Source organism: Heptranchias perlo, unplaced genomic scaffold (assembly GCF_035084215.1).
Source record: "Heptranchias perlo isolate sHepPer1 unplaced genomic scaffold, sHepPer1.hap1 HAP1_SCAFFOLD_495, whole genome shotgun sequence".
In the NCBI taxonomy this organism is placed as follows: Eukaryota; Metazoa; Chordata; class Chondrichthyes; order Hexanchiformes; family Hexanchidae; genus Heptranchias; species Heptranchias perlo.
The window spans coordinates 21,116-40,860 of NW_027139511.1; the positions used below are offsets into that span (position 1 = coordinate 21,116).

The 19,745-nt window shown below is 44.6% G+C and overlaps 2 non-coding genes across 2 annotated transcripts; one reads left to right on the plus strand and one right to left on the minus strand.

Moving 5' to 3' along the window:
* The first annotated feature begins 1,840 nt into the window (after positions 1 to 1,840).
* Positions 1,841 to 1,925, plus strand: trnak-uuu (transfer RNA lysine (anticodon UUU)). The gene is given in 2 exon segments: positions 1,841 to 1,877; positions 1,890 to 1,925. It is a non-coding gene; the product is annotated as a tRNA-Lys (tRNA).
* Positions 1,926 to 14,037: 12,112 nt separating this feature from the next.
* trnay-gua (transfer RNA tyrosine (anticodon GUA)) lies at positions 14,038 to 14,131 on the minus strand. The gene is made up of 2 exons: positions 14,095 to 14,131; positions 14,038 to 14,073 (listed from the first exon to the last, which is right to left on the minus strand). It is a non-coding gene; the product is annotated as a tRNA-Tyr (tRNA).
* Positions 14,132 to 19,745: the final 5,614 nt, after the last annotated feature.

Consider the following 19,745-nt stretch of genomic DNA (forward strand, 5'->3'; position numbering starts at 1 on the left):
TCAGCGCGGTGACACTGGGCCAGAGTAAAGCTCAGTTAATATGATCGCCGAGTGGCGAGAGGGTGGATTTGGAATTCCTGAGCGACCGCACTGCGCATTTTCCAGATCTGCTTGGAGCACCAATCCCTTCAATTCATCACTTACAGGGACAATTCGATTCTCGGTTTCTTTTCCCTGAGGCTTAGTGAAATTTTAAAAATTGAAAGCGACCAATATCAGAGCGAACCTCGTCATCGACATGCTCACAGATACAGAGCGGCCACACTCTGCTTCAGTGAGATGAAAGTCCAGAGCGGTTTCAAGGTCGAATGCAATTGCAAAGAAAGCTCGATCAATGAAAGTGCAGGTCATTGAGGTGCCTTTAAAGTCCTGATTGTTTGAACTGAATTTCTTCCGAAAGCGCTTGAGATTCAGGTGGAGTGATTTGGGGACTTCTTTTCCCTCTTCGCAAAAGTTTGAACCGCAGCTCAAGATCAAAAGTCCCGGGCCAAATTAGGGATTCGCCGGGATATGAACCTCGCATCGAGAATTATACCCCGACCTCAATGAGCCCAGAAACAAGAACGTGTCGTCACATTTACTTGTCACGGTCACATTCTAAACTGGTTTGTCCTGTACTGTACATTACTTTTTAAATATTACAGATAAGCAGAGCACTTGAGCTGTCACAGCTGTGACTTTGACTTTTCTCCCTCTCCTCTGGATCTCCCCGGCAACTGCCACTAACCACAATCTTCTCTCACACTTCTCCATCAGGAAGTTCCGAGTCTCGGTTTTCAAATGAAATAACGCCCATCTCTCCAATCACTGACAGCCCAGAGAGAGTTTCATAATTTCAGCTCCCACTTTACCCAAATCCTCCTTAAAGTACCATGAAAATAATTGTCCTCAAGTAAACAATAATATAATTAAAAGTTCTTATCGTCTGGGGTTTTGTTTCAGATTCCACAGCTTTTAAAGATCTGCTGATGTTTAACGAATCGCCTCTTGTTTGGAGGCTTCTGTGTGGGAAAGATCAGGAAGCGATAATTGAGAGACCGAGGATGAAGCTGTTTGATGGGAGCACTGGGGACACAGACCGTGCGCGGCTCCAGTGGAGCAATCGGTCAGCGCGCGTTATTTCTACAATAATTATACACTCGAGAAATGCTGGGGTTGTGAGCTCCAGCGCCATCTCAAGTCGTTGAACCTTCGAAACATTTTGACCGGAGTTCAAGGTACAACCGGTTCCATAACACATCGACTTCTTCATGTCCCCATGTGGGCACTGAGGCTCCTCTGGCCTCCCGTCTTGCAATAGCAGGCGAGAGTTTATTTGTTTATAGGAGGGAGAGGGGGCGATTGGCGAGAGCTGAAATGGTAAAGCGGCCGGCACGAGATCTTTAAATCTGAAGAACCAAACACACAATTCTTCTTTCTGTGAAGCAGGGATTCATCGGTTTGAAGTTTCGTGTAGGGAAAATTCGGGAGGCAAATCTGCTGCCTGGTGTCACGGTGTAACGGGTGAAATTATTCAGCTTTCAATTGTTGATCGGCTGAAATCTCGAGAGGCCTTTTCCAGCTCCCGTGTGGAACAAGTTTAGCTTTTGAACCATTGGGTAAAGTGTTTTATTTTTATTTGCTGCGAACGAATGACAAGACATTTTGTACAGACAAGAAGAATTGTAAAATCACGAGTTCTCTGTCCATGTTTCTTACATCATGTTCAACAGAAACAAGGATTCTCCTAAACATGTTGCTGAAAATTGTATCAAAGAGATACTCCCCATCATTGGACAGCGACAGGGATAATTTTGAGTCCCACCATGAATCTGTATGATGGAAACTAATTTAACAGTGAGCCTGGATAGCTCAGTCGGTAGAGCATCAGACTTTTAAAACAGGTAGTGATCTGAGGGTCCAGGGTTCAAGTCCCTGTTCAGGCTAAAAGTTTTAAAACAGCTGGCAAGTTCTGCTTTTCCAGCGGACCAACATCAGCGAAAGGAGCAAGAATTGGCCATTCAGTCCCTCGAGCCTGCTCCGCCATTTGATGAGGTCATCGCCGATCTTCGACCTCAAATCCACTTTCCCGACCTATCCCCATATCCCTTGAGTTCCTTCGTGTCCAAAAATCAATCCATCTCAGTTTTTAATCTATTCAATGGCTCAGCAGCCACAGCCCTCTGGGGTGGAGAATTCCAATGGTTCACAACCCTCGCAGTGAAGAAATCTCTGTACTAAATGGCCGGCCCCTTATCTTGGGATTATAACCATTAGTTGTGGACTCTCCAGCCAGGGGAAACAGCATCCCAGCATCTACCCTGTCAAGCCCTCTAAGAATTTTACATGTTTCAATGAGATCACCTCATTATTGTAAACTGCAGAGAATATAGGCCCATTCTGCTCAATCTCTCCTCACAGGACAACGCTCTCATCCCAGGAATCAATCTAGTGAACCTTTATTGCACCCACTCTAAGGCAAGTGTATCATTCCCAGGTAAGGAGATCAAAACTGTACACAGTACTCCAGATGTGGTCTCACCAAAGCCCTATATAATTACAGCAAGACTTCCTTATCCTTGTTCTCCAACCACCTCGCAATAAAGGCCAACACACCATTTGTTTTCCTAATTGCTTGCTGCACCTGCATGTTAACTTTCTGTGATCCGTGCACAAGGACACACAAATCCCTCTGAATACCAGCATTTCTTAATCTCTCACCTTTTAAAAGATATTCTGCTTTTCTATTCTTCCTACCAAAGTGAATAATCTCACATTTCCCCACTTTATACTTCATTTGCCAACTTCTCGCCCACTCACTTAACCTGTCTGTATCACTTTGCATCCTCTTTCCGTCCTCCTCACGGCTTACTTTCCCACCTAGTTTTGTCTCATCAGCAAACTTGGATACATTACACTCGGTCCCCTCATCTAAGTCATTAATATAGATTGTATATAGTTGAGGCCCAAGCACTGATCTTCACGGCACCCCACTAGTTACAACCTGCCAACTCGAAAATGACCTGTTTATTCCGATTTTCTGTTTTCTCGACGTCAACAAATCCCCAATCCATGTTAATATATTACCCACAATCCCATGAACCCTAATCTTGTTCAACAAACTTTTGTGTGGCACCTTATCGAATGCCTTTTGAAAATCCAAATATTCTATATCCACTGGTTCTCCCTTATCTATCCTGCTATCTGAACCCTCAAAATCTCTTCTCGAGTTGTCAAACACGAATTCCCTTTCATAAAACCGTGTTGCATGTGCCTAACCATATTATAATTTTCTAATTGCCCTGTTACCACGTCCCTAGTAATAGATTCTCACAATTTCCCGACTACTATTGTCAGGCTAAATGGCCTGTAGTTCCCTGTTTTCTCTCTCCCTCTTTCTTGAATAGAGGGGTTACATTTGGTACCTTCCAATCCATGGGGACCTTTCTAGAATCATGGGAACTGTGGAAGATAAAACCAATGCATCCACTGTCTCTGCAGCCACCTCTTTTAAAACCCTAGGATGTCGGCCATCAGGTCCAATGAATTTGTCAGCTTTTAGTCCCATTAATTTCTCCAGTACTTTTTATTTACTAATCTTAATTGCTTTAGGTTCCTCACTCTCATCAGAACCTTGGTTCCCCAATACTTCTGGTATGATTTTTGTGTCCTCTACTGTGACGACAGATACAAAATACTTGTTTAACGTCTCTTTCATTTCCTTATTCTCCATTATAAATTCTCCTGTCTCTGTCTCCAAGGGACCCATGTTTACTTTCGCGAATCTCTTCCTTCATACATATTTATCAATTTCTTGGTCATCCTTTGCTGATTTCTAAAACTCTCCTAATCCTCAGGCTTACTATTCTTTTTGGCAACATTATAAGCCTCTTTTAACCTAAAATATCATTAATCTCTCCAATTAACCAAGGTTGGACCACTTTTCCGGTGGAGTTTTTAACCCTCAAGGGAATGTAATTTTGTTGAGGAATTATAAATTATTTCTTTAAATGTTCGCCATTGCTTATCTATCATCATATTTTAAATCTAATTTCCCAAACTACCTTAGCCAACTCAATCCTCATAACTACGTTATTGGTTTTGTTTAAATTTAAGACCCTAGTTTCCGACTTAATGACATCACTCTCAAACTTTCAAACTCAATGTGAAATTCTATCATATTATGATCATTCTTCCCCAGAGGATCATTTACTATAAGATTACTATAAGATTACTAATTAACCTTGTCTCATTACAAAATATTAGATCTAAAATAGCCTGTTCCCTTGTTGATTCCTCGACATATTGATCTAGAAAACTGACTCGAATGCATTCCATCAACATAAAACAGCTTATCTTGAGTTGCTAACATGATGTCAACACGATGGGATGACTTATAAGTAGAAGACACGGCCAGATCTGCGAGGTGAATTAGATGTTTGCTGAAAACACGGAGAATTAATGAAACCAAGACTTCCCTGCAGAGCAAAGAATTGGAACGAAAGGTGCTGGGCATTGAGAGGCAAAGGATTTTGTAGATAGCAGGATGAATAGACAAAAGTATCTCAACTCCCTGCTTCTTTTCAATACTGATAAATATAGACAAAAATCTCATCTCCGTGCTTCTTTCAGATAATGAATGTTCTCATGCTCAAGAGATCACTGATCCAAGCCCATTATGTCGACTCGCACTTTCCTTCCAACCTGCATATGATGCTTCGCTTTGAAATTGTCCATTTTTTCACACTGGGATTCCTTTTGAAGAAAACATTGCTGTGATCAGCTTGTGCTGTTAAGGAGATGGAGCTCAAGGAGACACATAAAAGGATAATGATAACAGTGACTGTTCAGACACTGTGAGCTACAGTTAAAGGTCGGCAATATTTAAAGTATCAGGCAGCAGATCTTTTCCAAATCTTGATACTAATGGCAAGAAAACTTAACGTGGACTTTGATCAATGTCACGACTTTCAAATAGCAGACATTTTATACACAAGGCAAGAAAGATTTACAAGGATGTTGCCTGGACTGTAGAATTTTAGCTATGAGGAAAGATTGGATAGGCTGGGGTTGTTTTCTTTGGAACAGAGGAGACTGAAGGACCCTCATAATTTTGAGGTGAACAAAATTATGAGGGTCCCAGATAGCGTGGATTGGAAGGACCCAATTCTCTTAGCAGAGAGGTTAATAACCAGGGGCATAGATTTAAAGTGATTGGTAGAAGGTTTAGTGGGGAACTGAGGAGAAATTCTTTCACCCAAGGGTTGTGGGGGTCTGGAACTGACTGCCTGAAAGGGTGGTAGAGGCAGACACCCTCATCGCATTTGAAGAATACTTGAACTGCCAGAAGCTACAAGGCTATGGGCCAAGAGCTGGAAAGTGGGATTAAGCTGGATAGCTCTTTTTCGGCCGGCACAGACACGATGGGCCGAATGGCCTCTTTCTGTGCCATCAATTTCTTTGATTCTATGAGTCTAATTAACAGTCTCTCCGCTCCTCTACTTTTCAACTTTGACCATTCAGTGTACATTTCATCTCATTTTTCTTCCTCTCAAAATGTATCCCGTCACATTTCTCTGCGTTAAATTTCACCCGCCTGTTTACGAACCTGTGGACGTCACAATGAAGTCACTGACACTCCTCTTCCCAGTTCCCCACGCTGCCAATGTTGGCGTCACCTAGAGATTTTCACCTTGTGTCCCACATACCCAAGCTCAGATCATTCTCTATATTGAGAAGAGCAATGGTCCCAACACTGACCCTGGGGGACATCACTGTTTACATCCCTCCAGTCTGAAGAACATCCATTAACCACTACTCTCTGTTTTCTGCCCTTTACACAACTTCCTACCCACACTGCCTCATTCATTTTAATACCGTGGGTATTAATTTTATCAACAAGTCTCCTGTCCGGCACCTTATCAAACACCTTTTCACATTCCATCTACACAACATCCACGACATTCCCTTATCAGTATACTCGAGTTATCTCAAATAATCCATGTTGGCTGTTCTTAATTAATGTGTTTTTCCAACAAATGTTGAAATGTTTGCTCCACCTCATCTGGTTTAATCTGTTTCAAGCCACAACAGAAAGGTCGTGTTTTCTCCTGGAGCTTAAGATAAATTATTTTTTTTAAATGATGCTTCAGTCAATGACGGACATCTGGGCTTAAACCCGCCCATTCGGTGCCGCAACTCCCGCCCCTCTCACACTCCGATTGGTTGGAGGACCAACTGTTCTCTCATCCCTCCAGTCAATTTACCATAAGACCATAAGATCATCAGAGATAGGAGCAGGAGTAGGCCATTCGGCCCCTCGAGTCTGCTCCACCATTTAATGAGATCATGGCTGATCTGATGTTTACCTCAACTCCACTTTCCCGCCCTTTCCCCATATCCTTTGACTCCCTTGCGAATCAAAATTTTTTTCCAACTCAGCCTTGAATGTATTCAATGACTCAGCCTCCACAGCTTTTTGGGGTAAAGAATTCCAAAGATTCACAACCCTCTGGGAGAAGAAATTCCTCCTCATGTCCGTCTTAAACGGGCGACCACTTATTCTGTGACGATACCCCCTAGTTTTAGATTCCCCCATGAGGGGTAACATCCTCTCAGCATCTACCCTGTCGAGTCCCCCCAGAATCTTGTATGTTTCAATAAGATCTCCTCTCATTCTTCTAAACTCCAATAATTACAGACCAAACCTGTTCAATCATTCCTCATAAGACAACCCTTCCATACCCGGAATCAACCTCGTGAACCTTCTCTGAACTGCCTCCAATGCAAGTATGCCCTTCCTGAAATAAGGTCACCAGAACTGTACGCAGTACTCCAGATGTGGTCTCACCAGCACCCTGTAGAGTTGTAGCATGACTTCCCTGCTTTTATACTCCATCCTGCTAGAAATAAAGGCCAATATTCCGTTTGCCTTCCGGATTACCTGCTGCACTTGTATGTTGACTTTTTATATTTTATGTACGAGGACACCAAGGTCCCTCTGTACCGCAGCATTTTGTAGTATTTGTCCATTCAAATAATATTTTGCTTTTTTATTTTTCCTCCCAAAGTGGATGACTTCACATTTTCCCACATTATATTCCATCCACCAAATTTTTGCCCATCCGCTTAACCTGTCAATATCTCTTTACAGACAAGTTGTGTCCTTATCGCAACTTGCTTTTCCACCTTTCATCAACAAATTTGGCCACAAGACACCCTGTTCTTTCATCCAAGCCATGAATATATATTGTAAATAGTTGAGGCCCCAGCACTGATCCCTGCGGCACCCCATTCATGACTGGAAATTCCGATAAATTCCTGCTGCTCCAGTTGGTCCGGATATCTCCTTAATCACCAGGGCGGGGTTAATGGTGAAACTGACGGTCCTGTGGTGCAGTTGGAAAATAAACATTAATTGAACCCTTCAGTTGCAACAATTAATAAAACGAAATTAATAAAAGTTAATGAAAAAATATTATCTGGAGTTCACCAAAGTTGGGGGGGGGGCTTCTGTGCTGTGTGTTTGTGCCGGTTTAAATGGCACGAAGGGCTGGGCTTTCAGTTTATTTTATTATCCTTGGTCCAAACGCGCTCTTCCTGCTTCCAATGTCTTTGTTTTTCGGCCTGATATTAAGATCATCAATGGCGGCTGCATCACCCAGCATGCAGCGCGGTTCAGATTGTGCCCTATCTGAATCAGTGGAGCCCAGTGCGCAGGCGCAGTAGTGACTCATTATCGGGCAGTGTGTCCTGAGCATGCGCGGCCAGTCGAGGCTGCGGGAGGAGCGCGTTCGGTGCAGGTCAGAGGATCGGAGCAAGAGGCTCAATAAACCCCGGGGCCCGGGTCCGGGCTCAGGCCCAGGCTCAGGCTTTACAAACCCCGAGTGCGGCCCCAGACCCGAATATAAAACAGTGAACATTATCCCCCCTCACTACCCGCCGGGAAATGAAGGGGAAATGGGGATCGGTCAGGGAGCGTCTGTAAATGAAGGAGAAATGGTGATCGGTCAGGGAGCGTCTGTAAATGAAGGAGAAATGGTGATCGGTCAGGGAGCGTCTGTAAATGAAGGAGAAATGGTGATCGGTCAGGGAGCGTCTGTAAATGAAGGAGAAATGGTGATCGGTCAGGGAGCGTCTGTAAATGAAGGAGAAATGGTGATCGGTCAGGGAGCGTCTGTAAATGAAGGAGAAATGGTGATTGGTCAGGGAGCGTCTGTAAATGAAGGGGAAATGGGGATCGGTCAGGGAGCGTCTGTAAATGAAGGAGAAATGGTGATCGGTCAGGGAGCGTCTGTAAATGAAGGAGAAATGGTGATCGGTCAGGGAGCGTCTGTAAATGAAGGAGAAATGGTGATCTCTACATCTTCAGTCATCCAGGGAGCTCTCGCTTTGGATGCTGTTCCTTTCCTCCTCGTGGGAATCTGTCCACTCTGTACCCAAACCCACTCCTCCTTGAAGGCCTCCCACTGTTCAATTACTGTTCTGCCTGCCAATTTTTGATACCAATCCACCTGGACAAGATCCCTTTTTAACTCATGAAATTAGTCCTCCTCCAGTTAAGAATTTTCACATTTGACTTTCCCCTGTCCTTTTCCATAACTGTTCTAAACCTAATGAGATTATGATCACTGCTGCCCCACTGAAACATGCTCCACCTGCCCCACTTCATTCTCCACACCGAGCCCACTGCTGTGCTCACACTCACTCACACTCTCACATTCACTCTCTCACACTCACTCTCTCACTCACTCTCTCACACTCTCTCACACTTTCACTTATGGTTTCGGGCCACTGAAAGATGATGCGATGGGTTTGGATTTCAGCACAGGGAGGAGGGAGAGTGTGTGGGACGGGGATTTACAGCTTTGAGGAATGAGAGAGGAAATAATGTTCCATTGAAAGTAGAGTTATCTGATCTGAATTTCTATCCTGTACTTACAGTGATAACTTTAATAAACTCCTTTTACAGGGGAGGATTTACAGAGGGAAACTCAAACCAAAGATCACGTCAAGATCTGACAGAGTCACTCGATTCATCAGGACCTGAATATCATCGGCCTTTGAATGTGGAAGGAGAAATGTTTGTCTGTTCTATCCGTAGGAGAAGATTTCAAACACCAGTGTGAATGGAAAAGCACCGAGTGAGAGTGTTCCAGTGCACTGACTGTGGAAAGAGCTTTAACCAGTTACACAGCCAGAAAAAACACCGCACCATTCACAGCGGGGAGAAACCGTCCACGTGTTCTGTGTGTGGACGAGGCTTCAACTGATCGTCCAACCTGGAGAGACACAAGGACACCCGGACCACGGAGAAACCGTGGAAATGTGGGGACTGTGGGAAGGGATTCAATTGTCCGGCACAGCTGGAAACTCATCGATGCCGTCACACTGGGGAGAGGCCGTTCAACTGCTCCGTGTGTGGGAAGGGATTCACTCGATCATCCACCCTGCTGAAACACCAGCGAGTTCACACTGGGGAGAGGCCGTTCACCTGCTCCGTGTGAGGGAAGGGATTCACTCGGACATCACACCTGCTGACACACCAGCGAGTTCACTCCGATGACCGACCTTTTAAATGTTCTGACTGTGAGAAAAGGTTTAAAAGCAAAATTGATCTGATGAGACACCAACGCACCCACACTGGGAGAGGCCGTTCTCCTGCTCTGTGTGAAAGAAGAGATTCACTCGGTCATCCCTCCTTCTGTCACACCAGCGAGTTCACACTGAAGAGAGACCTTTAAATGTTCTGACTGTGAGAAAAGATTTAAAATCAGAAATGATCTGCTGAGACATTGACGCACTCACACTGGGGAGAGACTGTTCACCTGCTCCGTGTGTGGGAAAGGATTCACTAATTCATCCCACCTTCTGAAACATCCACTTGTTCACACTATTGAGTGACCTTTTAACTCAGTGACTGTGAGAAGAGCTTCAGAAGCAGAAATGAACTGCTGACACATCAACGCATGCCCATTGGTTGAGAGACTGTTCACCTGCTCCGTGTGTGGGAAGGGATTCACTCAGTCATCACACGTGCTGAGACACCAGCGAGTTCACATATGACTGCAGGGTTTGGATTCTGCTGTTAATCACATCCAGGACTGAACCATGTTCATTCTGACAGTTGGGGTTTGTTCCTCCTGATGTTAATAACCCCTATAACTGGGCTGGAGTTTAATATTCTGGATATTTGTGAAATAAATCAGCTTTGTTTCAAACACTTTGTTGTAGATTTTGGTCTTTCCCACCTGAGTGTTTAACATCACCTGACTGGAGCTCAGAAAGGACAATCTGGGGGGAGGATCGTCCGGTGGGAACAGAACTTCAGCCTGGACACAGTCCTTCAGGGCCACACTGAGAGGGGCAAACGGCACTTTGGTCTTTCTCGTCTCTCTTCACTGACAGCAAAGTCACCGTGCGGCGTCCAGTCTAAAAATGACTGTGGTAATTATTCTATGAAGATTTAACCTGTTTGTGTGACAGTCCTGAGTCTACCATTTAAGGCAGGCGTTAACTCATTTAAAACAAACCCATTTAAAATAAATGAGTTAAAGTCTGCATCAAAATAGCAGAGGGAGGAGTTCACAGGAGCCTGTTAACTGCTGGTACAATTATACAACAGTCATTTGATCTCCAGATAAAGAAGGACCTGCAGTGTGTTCCAGAATTCCCGGTTTTATTGATGTGTGCGTGTTAGACACCAGGATCACTAAAAATACACGATCCGGACCATCCACAGGGTGGGGGCGATCCCGACAGTTACTCTGGGATCACTCCCACTGCGGAACTCCACCACTGACCCTGCTGAAGGTTGCAGGCTCAGGGAGTGGGGCCTCCAGGAGTGGACTGTGAGATAGCTGACAAAGATATGCTGAGGTACCAGAGGAATCCTTACTAAGGAACCGTCTGGGGTTTTACCTCTCAGTGTGGGTCTAGCGGTGAATGATTCCTGACTCCCCGAACTGTCTTACATTTAACCCAGATCGGATCAGGATGAATTCAGTTTACAGGAGAATTGGGTCAAATATCACCCACAATCGAGGGAGACAAAAGCAGCCATGAGAGAAGCTCAGAGATCTTTGGAAAAGAAGATGGTGCCCAATTCTGAGAATAATAGCAAATGTCTTTCCAGCTACATCAGGAGTCAGAAGACCATTAAAGATGCTTTAGGGCCACTGAAAGACAGTTCAGGACAGATTCCCGGGCTATGGCAGAGCTGTTGAATGACTATTTCTCATCAGTCTACACTCCTGTGGATGAGGCTCAGATTCCAGCTGTGGGATGTGCTGTCAACAATAACATCATAAATATTAAAATAGAATGGGATGTCACTTTGGATAAAATATGAACTCTCAAAATGCATTGTGCTCCAGGTCCAGATGATATCCACCCCCGGGTGTTTAAAGAGATGGGACGGGTGCTCTGTGAGCCCCTTGCCTGTATCTTCAACAGCTCAATAGAGTCAGGGATTGTCCCCTGAGATAGGAAGGGAGCTCACGTAGTTCCCATTTTCATTAAAGGGGACAAATCAGAGCCGGGGAATGACAGGCCCATCAGTGTGACCTCGATCAGAGGGAAGATGCTTGAAGGGATCCTAAGAGATGCTGTTTATGATCACGGGGAAAGAGAAGGAGCCATTAGAGATACTCAACACGGCTTCTGGGAAAGAAAATGGTGTCTTACAAACTTGCTTGAGTTTTTTGAAGAAGTTGCTGGGTTAGTGGATGAGGGTAATCCGGTTCACATTGTCTATCTCAGGGATGTCAAACTCATTTCCTATGGTGAACCTGACCCGATATCCTGGCACTTGGCCTGGGCCCCATTCAGCAAAAGTTATTAAACTCGAAATAGATGAAGATGAACTGTATTGGTATTTACTTACATTTAGATTTTATTTACAGCTACTGCTGCTCCTGATACCTGGCACCTCTGAGCTTGAACTATTGCACCAACATTAAGAGTAAATGACTGGGCTGAGGCCTGTCTTGGATAAAAACATGAGGACCACTTGTCATTACAGAACTGTGTGCCCCAAACACTAACCGTGGAAGTGAATTCCACAGACTGCCTACTCCCGATGTAAAGAAGTTTTCCACACCGCCTGAGGAAGGGGAAAGCCCCCGAAAGCTTGTGGGATTAAAAATAAAATCGTTGGACTATAACTTGGTGTTGCAAAATTGTTTACAATTGTTAACCCCAGTCCATCACCGGCATCTCCACATTATATCAAGGAAAGCAGTGGTCCCAGCACCGACCCCTGGGGAACACCACTGTACACCTCCCTCCATTCCGAAAAACAACCGTTCACCTCTACACTCTGTTTCCTGTTATTTAGCCAATTCTGTATCCATGCTGCTACTGCCCCTTTTATTCCATGGGCTTCAATCTTGATGACAAACCCATTATGCGGCACATTATCTGATGCCTTTTCGAAGTCCATACACACCACATTAACTGCATTGCCCTCATCTACTCTCTGTTACCTCATCAAAAAACTGTATCAAGTTAATTAAACACGATTTGCCTTTAACAAATCCGTGCTGCCTTTCCCTAATCCTTGTCCAAGTGACTGCTAATTCTGTCCCGGATTATCGTTGCTCGAACTTTCTCCACTACCGAGGTTAAACTGACTGGTTAGCAGTTGCTGGATTTTTTCTTTCACCCTTTCTTGAACAGGGGTGTAACATTTGCAGTTCTCCAGTCCTCTGGCATCACCCCCATATCTAAGGATGTTTGGAGGTTTTTTGCCAGTACCTCTGCAATTTCCACCGTTACTTCCCTCAGCAACCGAGGATGCATCCCATCCGGACCAGATGACGAATCTACTTTAAGCACAGCTCGTCTTTCCAGTACCTCCTCTTTATAAATTTTTAGCCAATCCAGTGTCTCAACTACATCTTCCTTTACTGACACTCTGGCAGCGTCTTCTTCCTTGGGAAAGACAGATGCAATGTATTTATTTAGTACCTCCGCCATGCCCACTGCCTCCCACTGCTACTAATTCGTTATAATCTGGGCCAGTGGTGCAATGGATAACGCATTCGGTTCGATTCCTACCTGGCTTGGATTTTTTTATGCAAAATTTTATGGCCTTCAATACCTTGCAAGCTGTCCTACTTGGTGGTGCTGCCTGGCTCCATACCTGGTAAGTGCCTTCTCAGTGCAGCAAGCAGTGCATCAGTGTCATAATCTGAAGGTCCTGAATTCAATCTTCAGAGAAGGTATCAAGGATTACGAAGCTTTTTTTCCATCTCTCACCTCATCTTTCCATCTTTGCTGCATCGCAAAATCAAGAACTTTTGCTTACTGCAGCACATCAAAAGATTTGCTGCCCCTTGATCTCTCTGTATCCAAACACACAGTGAAGTTTAGGAAGTCCATGGGCGATGGACTCACTGACAACACTCTTGTTTCTGTATAATTGCCCCAAGACAAACGGTGAGTGGAGAATATAATCAACGATCCCGCTACTTCTCACAGGCCAAGTGAGCGCTCCACCAGTTGAGCTAATTCCTCGTTTGCTGTTTGTAAATCGCCCCTCACAGTTCCTGCCTCACACTCGCCTTCAAGCTGCTCCAAGACCAGCAGAGAAATCTTGCCTTGGGTTGCCGCTCCCTGAATATATTAAATACTTTGCTCCAATCGGCGGTATCGAGCATCAGCAAGTGAGGAACAGCAGAACGGGAAGCCGCAGTAATCATGAGTGATGCTGAGAAGAGCCCGAGCCTTCAGAAGGAAGACGAGGTCACCGGAAAGCAACAGCCGCCCGAGCTCGAGGAGCAGCGAGAGCCCTGACTGACTGACTGATCGAAGACCATTTTGCCTGAAATTGAGGGCGATTTGAAGTGTTGCTGCTCAAAGGCACTCCCTGCTGGTGAGCAGAGGGAAATGCTCGAGTGAAACAGCCGTGCTCGGGCAGACACAGAAAGCTTTGAGGTTTTGAAAAGGAAAAGTGGTGTCCTGTGCCTGAGTGGCAACATGTCAATCTGTGAGCTGCCTGTGAAGTTCAGAGAGTGACCTTGAGGTAATTGCTGCTTCTTCCAAAATCACACTCACTCCTTCGAGCCGGAATTGAACCAGCGACCTAAGGATGACTTTATTTTGTTTTATTCACTACAGTCCTCCGCTCTACCAGCTGAGCTATCGAAGGGAAGTGATAAACAGTGCTGTCTTTGGTGATTGTTCACCGTGCGCCTGTTGACACGTTCAGACTCGTGGAGTCCGGTGCTGATCGAAGACTTCTTTTGCCTGAAAGCGAGAGCTGAGTGTTTTGAAGTATTGCTGCTCAAAAGCGCTCCCTGCTGGTGAGCAGAGGCAGAGCAGCCTTGTTTGGGCAGACACAGAAAGTTTTCAGGTTTGAGAAAGGAAAAGAGGCGTCCTGTGCCTTCATGGCAACATGTTAATCTGTGAGGTGCCTGTAAAGTTCAGAGAGCGACCTTGAACTAATTGCTGCTTATTGCAAAATCACGTGTTCGCCTTCGAGCCGGAATTGAACAAATGACGGAAGGATGACTTTGTCTTATTTTCCACGACAGTCTTGTCGCTCGACCAGCTGAGGTATCGAAGGGAAGCGGCAAAAATGTTTCACTTTGGTGATTGTTCACCGTGCACCTTTGACACACCCGGACTCGTGGATTCCAGTGCTCATGACTGAGGCTGACTCGGTACCTGCTCATACCGCAGTGCTGTGGGAGTGGGAGCTGCTCCGTGTTCTCCACAGCCTGGGCCAGTGAGACAATGAATAATGGGACTGATTATTGATCTGGAGATTGTGGGTTTAAGTTTACGGAGGGTGTAAAGTGGAAGGCCGGGCCTGGAGAGCATTGGAATAGTCGAGTCTGGAGATAAACAAAGGCACGGATGAGGGTTTCAGCAGCAGAACATCATTCTGGAAGTTGGGATTTGTTTCTGCTGATGTTAATAACCGCTATAACTGGGCTGAAATTCAATATTCTGGATCGATGTCAAATAAATCAACTTTGTTTCAAACAGAATGGGTCAATTACTTGATGAATTCAAGATAAGAGACTAATTGATGTCCTCATTACCGATTATTTTGCCTTTTTTCCTTTCTCACTGCAGATTATTTCAGTTCTCATACCTTCAATTACTCTCATGGCCAAGTCCCAGCTCCCCGGTCCTTCCCGAGTGCCTCTCCCAGCCTTGGGATCCAGGGAAGGTATCAGTAATGTACCCGGGATCACTGAACACAAAACCCAGTCTGTGAATCACTTTCAGCTACTGGACTTATCGTGTGTCCCACAGCATCTCTCTCACCTTCGATGTGTGAATAGAGCATCAGGCCTGGGAATCTCGTCTTAAATTTAAATACACTCAGCAAATGTATTTAACAAAATACAAACAAGTAAACACATCACGGCCCAATAATCCAGCACTAAATTCAAAGGAGTAAGTCTGTTATCAAACTCCTTGAGTGGACAGAATAAAGAAAAATCCCAACTCTAAGATCCCCTAGAATCCTTTGCAAATTCCTTACAAATCTTGACAATAATCAACAAGTCTAATTGAATGTTGACCTTTATCTCGAGTGGGGTTGGAATACAGAAGTGATGCTTCAGTTGTAATGAACCTTGGTCAGACCCCACCTGGAGAACTGGGCACCGAACCGAGGGAGAGATAAATCGGCCTTAGAAAAGGTACAGTGCAGATTCACCAGAATGATGCCGGGGTTAAAAGGGTTAAATTATGAGGAGAGGTGGCATAAACTTGGTTTTTATTCCCATGAGTTTAGAACATTGGGATGTGACCTCATCGAGGTGTTTAAAATAATAAAATGATTCAATAAGGTAGGTACAGAGAAATGATTTCTTCTGGAGGGGGAATCCAGAACAAGAGGGAATAAGAAATCGGAGCAGGAGTGGGCCATACGGCCCCTCGAGCCTGCTCTGCCATTCAGTAAGAACATGGCTGATCTTCTACCTTAACTCCACTTTCCTGCCCGATTCCTTGATTCACTTGGTGTCCAAAAATCTCTCGATCTCATTCTTGAAAATACTTAACAACTGAGCATCCACAGCCCTCTGGGGTAGAGAATTCCAAAGATTGACAACCCTCTGAGTGAAGAAATATTTCCTCATCTCAGTCCTAAATGGCCGATCCCTTATCCTGAGACTATGCCCCCTGGTTCTCGACTCTCCAGCAAGGGGAAACAGCGTCTACCCTGTCAAGCCCTCGAAGAATTTTTGACGTTTCAATGAGATCACCTCTCATTCTTCTAAACTTCAGACAATATCGGGCCATTCTGCTCAATCTCTCCACATGCAACAAACCTCTCATCCCAGGAATCAATCTCGTGAACCTTCGTTGCACCCCCTCTAATCAAGTATATCCTTCCTCAGGTAAGGAGACCAAAACTGTACATAGTACTCCAGGTGTGGTCTCATCAAAGCCCGATATAATTGCAGCAAGACTTCCTTACTCTTACACTCCAAACCCCTTGCAATAAAGGACAACATACTATTTGCTTTCCTAATTGCTTGCTGGATCTGCATGTTAACTTTATGTGATCAGTGTACAAGGACATCCAAATCCCTCTGAACACCAATAATTCTCAATCTCTCATCTTTTAAATAATATTCTGCTTTTCTATTCTTCCTACCAAAGTGAATAATTTCACATTTCCCCACATTATACTCCATCTGCCACCTTCTTGATAATATTAAAATTAGAGCTGGGTCATTTATGAGCAAAATAAGGTTGCAATTTTTCACACAAAGTGTTGTGGAAATTACAAACTCACTTCCCTGGAAGGCTGTGGATGCTGGGGCTCGACTGAAATTTTCATCATTGAGATTGAAAGGTTTTCGTTGTGTGAGGTTTGCAAGGGATTTTTTAAAAATTCGTTCATGGGATGTGGGCGTCGCTGGCAAGGCCAGCATTTATTGCCCATCCCTAATTGCCCTTGAGAAGGTGGTGGTGAGCCGCCTACTTAAACTGGTGCAGTCCGTGTGGTGAAGGTTCTCCCACAGTGCTGTTAGGAAGGGAGTTCCAGGATTTTGACCCAGCGACGATGAAGGAACGGCGATATATTTCCAAGTCGGGATGGTGTGTGAATTGGAGAGGTGGTGTTGTTCCCATATGCCTGCTGATCTTGTCCTTCTAGATAGTAGAGATCACGAGTTTGGGATATGTGTCGAAGAAATCTTGGTGAGTTGCTGCAGTGCATCCTGTGGATAGTACACACTGCAGCCACTGTGCACCGGTGGTGAAGGGAGTGAATGTTTAGGGTGGTGGATGGGGTGCCAATTAATTGGGCTGCTTTGTCCTGGATGGTGTCGAGCTTCTTGAATGTTGTTGGAGCTGCACTCATCTAGGCAAGTGGAGAGTATTCCATCACACTCCTGACTTGTGCCTTGTTGATGTGGAAAGGCTTTGGGGAATCAGGAGGTGAGTCACTCGCCACAGAATACCCAGCCTCTGACCTGCGATTGAAGCCACAGTATTTATATGGCTGGTCCAGTTAAGTTTCTGGTCAATGAGGACCACCAGGATGTTGATGGTGGGGGATTTGGCGATGGTGATGCCGTTGAATGTCAAGGGGAGGTGGTTAGACTCTCTCTTGTTGGAGATGGTCATTGCCTGGCACTTGTCAGGCCCGAATGTTACTTGCCACTTATCAGTCCAAGGCTGGATGTTGTCCAGGTCTTGCTGCATGCGGGATCGGACTGCTTCATTATCTGAGGGGTTGCGAATGGAACTGAACACTGTGCAATCATCAGTGAACATCCCCATTTCCGACCTTATGATGGAGGGAAGGTCATTGATGAAGCAGCTGAAGATGATATGGAGCAAAGGCGAGTAAATGGAGTTGTGGTACAGATTAGTCCTGATCCAATTGAATGGCGGAGCAGGATTGTGGGGCTAAATGGCTATTTCCAATTCCTGAACCCAGTCACTGACACCAATCTCCTCCTGTCTGATATAAACCAACCCCACAGTCACGGACACCAATCTCACTGAATGATGGAACAGGATCGAGGGGCTGAATGGCCTACTCCTGTTCCGAATTATCCGATGTCACACTGAAGTTTCTAACAATCCTCTTCACTGTTCTTAATGCTCCCTATCTTGGTGTTGTCAGGAAATGTTGATCTGATGCCCTTGTACCCAAGCCCAGGTCATTGCTCTGTATTGAGAAGAGCAATGGTCCCAACACTGCCCCTGGGGGACACCACTGTTTACATCCCCACAGTCTGAAAAACATCCATCAACCAATACTCTGCCCTTTATCAAACTTCCCATCCACACTGACCCACTCCCTGTAACACCGTGAGCTTTAATCTGATCAACAAGCCTCCTGTCCGGCATCTTATCAAACACTTTTTAACAATCCATCTTCACAACATCCATTGCATTTTATCCCCACACTGTGTTATTTCCTCCAATAATCCCTGCTGTCTGTCCTGAATTAATCCATTTTATCCCTACACTGTGTTATTTCCTCCAATAATCCCTGCTGTCTGTCCTGAATTAATCCATTTTAACACTACACTGTGTTATTTCCTCCAATAATCCCTGCTGTCTGACCTGAATTAATCCATTTTATCCCCACACTGTGTTATTTCCTCCAATAATCCCTGCTGTCTGTCCTGAATTAATCCATTTTAACACTACACTGTGTTATTTCCTCCAATAATCCCTGCTGTCTGACCTGAATTAATCCATTTTATCCCTACACTGTGTTATTTCCTCCAATAATCCCTGCTGTCTGTCCTGAATTAATCCATTTTAACACTACACTGTGTTATTTCCTCCAATAATCCCTGCTGTCTGTCCTGAATTAATCCATTTTATTCCTACACTGTGTCATTTCCTCCAATAATCCCTGCTGTCTGTCCTGAATTATCCATTTTATCCCTACACTGTGTTATTTCCTCCAATAATCCCTGCTGTCTGTCCTGAATTATCCATTTTATCCCTACACTGTGTTATTTCCTCCAATAATCCCTGCTGTCTGTCCTGAATTAATCCATTTTATCCCGACACTGTGTTATTTCCTCCAATAATCCCTGCTGTCTGTCCTGAATTAATCCATTTTATCCCTACACTGTGTTATTCCCTCCAATAATCCCTGCTGTCTGTCCTGAATTAATCCATTTTATCCCCACACTGTGTTATTTCCTCCAATAATCCCTGCTGTCTGTCCTGAATTAATCCATTTTATCCCGACACTGTGTTATTTCCTCCAATAATCCCTGCTGTCTGTCCTGAATTAATCCATTTTATCCCTACACTGTGTTATTTCCTCCAATAATCCCTGCTGTCTGTCCTGAATTATCCATTTTATGCCAACACTGTGTTATTTCCTCCAATATTCCCTGCTGTCTGTCCTGAATTAAACCATTTTATCCCTACACTGTGTTATTTCCTCCAATAATCCCTGCTGTCTGTCCTGAATTAATCCATTTTATCCCTACACTGTGTTATTTCCTCCAATATTCCCTGCTGTCTGTCCTGAATTAATCCATTTTATCCCTACACTGTGTTATTTCCTCCAATAATCCCTGCTGTCTGTCCTGAATTAATCCATTTTATCCCTACACTGTGTTATTTCCTCCAATAATCCCTGCTGTCTGTCCTGAATTAATCCATTTTATCCCTACACTGTGTTATTTCCTCCAATATTCCCTGCTGTCTGTCCTGAATTAATCCATTTTATCCCTACACTGTGTTATTTCCTCCAATAATCCCTGCTGTCTGTCCTGAATTAATCCATTTTATCCCTACACTGTGTTATTTCCTCC